At 39.6% G+C, this 2,899-nt stretch overlaps 1 pseudogene; it reads right to left on the bottom strand.

Annotated features, from left to right (window-relative positions):
* Positions 1 to 508: 508 nt before the first annotated feature.
* Positions 509 to 654, bottom strand: LOC117043039 (annotated as a pseudogene).
* Between the last annotated feature and the right edge of the window lie 2,245 nt (positions 655 to 2,899).

The raw sequence follows: 2,899 nt of genomic DNA, 5'->3' as shown, positions 1-2,899 counted from the left end.
CACATATATTAGAGGAAATTGCTTAAAAATGTGTAGATCAGGCATAGGCAAACTCAGACCTCCAGATGTTTTGGGACTACAACTCCCATCATCCCTAGCTAACAGGACCAGTTGTCAGGGATGATGGGAATTGTAGTCTCAAAACATCTGGAGGGCCAAGTTTGCCTATGCCTGGTGTAGATCAAGAAAAAAATACACTAAAACACTGATGAATTTTTATGAGGATTTTAAAGAACTGATGTTGAAATGTGAATAACTGAACTTAAGATTGGGAAGACGAAAAACAGAGAGAAACTGAAAGGGAGAGAATTGCCCATGACTACTGGTGATGTACTTTTTAATTTTTATTAAGACAGATCACACTTTGGAGGCTATTGCCAGCATGCCACAGACAGAAAGCAGACAAGATGCAACACTACACCAGGATGCCTGCAGAGGAACTATAGTGGACCACAAACCTATAACTGTACTATATTGCATATGCAAGGAATGATTATCCTCCTCAGCTGAAAACTGTGCTGTGCTGTGCACTATACAAGCCACAAACAGATCACAAGCCACCACTGACAGGTTGATAAGGTACCCAGCAGTCACTTCAATAAATAGACTTTATTAGTTCTACACTTGATCTTAGCCAAAAGGCCAAGAAGTGATTTCGTGGGTGGACTTTATTAGTTTGAAGATAGCCCTGATTCCTTTTTAGGTCTTTTGCTGAGGTTATAAACTATATTTGGTGATTTATAACAGTAATTACATTTTAAGTAAATAGCTGCCATAGATATGTAGAAAAATCACCCATCCCTTGTAGAAAAATCACTTATCCCTTGCAGTTCAACTATTAATTTTATCTTAATGATACTTGGTGTAAGTACACATTATTCAGATTTTTTTTCCTTCCCTCAAGATAGGGAAAACAAACCTAGTATTTCGTTATGTTTTATTTCCTTTCAACTAGGAATAGCCTGATAAATCCAATAAATATTAAACTTCATTCAATTTAATTTGATCAACACTAAGTATAGGTAGATCTATCCCAATCAGTACCATTCTGTTAGTGAAACAGAAGTTGATACCATAAAATGTGACCCACCCTGTTTCTGTGCAGACATTTTAGGATAAACTAGAGAAATCCTAAAAAACCAACCTCACAGAAACACAACAAATCAGAACTGAGAAGCACTTATGCAGTGTACCAAGGGCTGTTTTGCATTTTTCTCACTTTACAATGTAAAGCTGGTTGGAGCAGCTTCAGGTCATGGCATCTCCACCGCACCAGACAAAAATACTTCTTAAAACAATGCAGCAAACAACCATACCTTGCTTCCTGGGTAATTCTATGAACAAAGGACCAGTGTACATCCAAAAAAAGGTGTGTTGTGTGAAGAAGTACTTGATTGGATCAAACAGGCATTGGGGAACTGACTGCTTTTAATGAAAGGGCTGGCACCATGCTGGTTTTATTGTAATTATCTGTATGTTTTAGGGTTATGAGAAACTTTCCTCTATTACTTTCTCCATGCCATGCATAAATTTATAAACATCTAACATATCACCTCTTTTTTCACCTTTTCTCTAAATTAAGTAGTTTAGAGGAAAAGACCCTCTCAAAGAACTCTGCCAGCTCTGCTTCAGCAAGGCTGATTCTCCTATATGCTCGGCTATTCTATCTCTAATAATATTTTCTTTCAATTTTTGTTGGGACAGATGTTCAGCTCACTGGCCTGAGATTTTCAGGATCCCACCTGGATCCCCCTCCTTTTTTTAAAAAAAATATGGTGATACATTGGCTACTTTCCAGTCTTCAGGTATGGAGGCAGGTTACATACATTTGTTAGAAGATGATCAATTTAACATCTGAGTTCTTTGAGAACTCTCAAGTGGCTGCCATCTGGACCTGGCAAATTGTCAGGTTTTTGTTTTTGTTTTATTTTGTCTAATAGGCCTAGAACATCATCTCTCATCACTAGTATCTGCCTCCGTTCCTCAGAATCTCTCCCTGCTTTCCTGCTAGGGAAAGGTGATGCTCCCTGATTCCACTTTGACCCCAGGCCTGCTAAATCAGGAATAACAGGTGAATGTATAGGCAGGGATGTAGTGGGGGGGGCGTAGGGGGCGGACCGCCCCAGGCTCCATAATGGAGGGGGTGACAAATTATCAAGGAACAATTACTGCCCTACTAGGGCGGTTCATAAAAAACTCTTTAAAAAAAATATGCCTGCTCCAAAGGTCTTATCTTACTATACTATGGATTATATAGCTATATATGAAATTTCATGCATATCGGTTAATATCTTGACCCTCCTCCACTAAAATAGCTGTTTACTTGGCTGTTTTCCTATGTCGTGAAGCCTGAAATTTCAGTTCAGTGGAGCACTTACTGTTCCCAACCCTAACCCTGTGGAAAGCCATCTAATTAGACTTTAATTTGATTTTGAGATGTTTTTAGGAGGTAATTTAATTATTGTTTGATTTTATACCAATGTTATGTATCTGATGTTAGCTACCCTGAGCCCGACTTCGGCCAGGGAGGGCAGGATATAAATAAAAGTTTTTTATTATTATTACTTGTTATTATTCTTTTGTAAGAAAATATGAAATAATGCAAAACCATTTTTGCAGGGGAGGGGATCAATGGGGGGGGGAGGGCTGACAAGAAATTTTCCGCACCAGGTACCACCAGACCTTCCTACGCCTCTGGGGGGGGGAATTTTTTTTTTGCCCCCAGGTACCAATTTACCTTGCTACGCCCCTGAGTATAGGCAGTTCATCTGTACACAGGCAGCTTCAAGCCAAAGACAACAAAGGTAGAGATTTTGCTCTTTACTGCTCTGTGTGGCCCCTGTTTCAATTGATAGTCGTCGTCCCCCCCCCCCCCCCCCGGATCTGCTTTTACAATCAT

This window comes from Lacerta agilis, chromosome 2, assembly GCF_009819535.1.
Source record: "Lacerta agilis isolate rLacAgi1 chromosome 2, rLacAgi1.pri, whole genome shotgun sequence".
NCBI lineage: Eukaryota > Metazoa > Chordata > Lepidosauria > Squamata > Lacertidae > Lacerta > Lacerta agilis.
The sequence above is the reverse complement of the archived record's forward strand: the minus strand, read 5'-3'. Positions and strand labels throughout refer to the sequence as shown.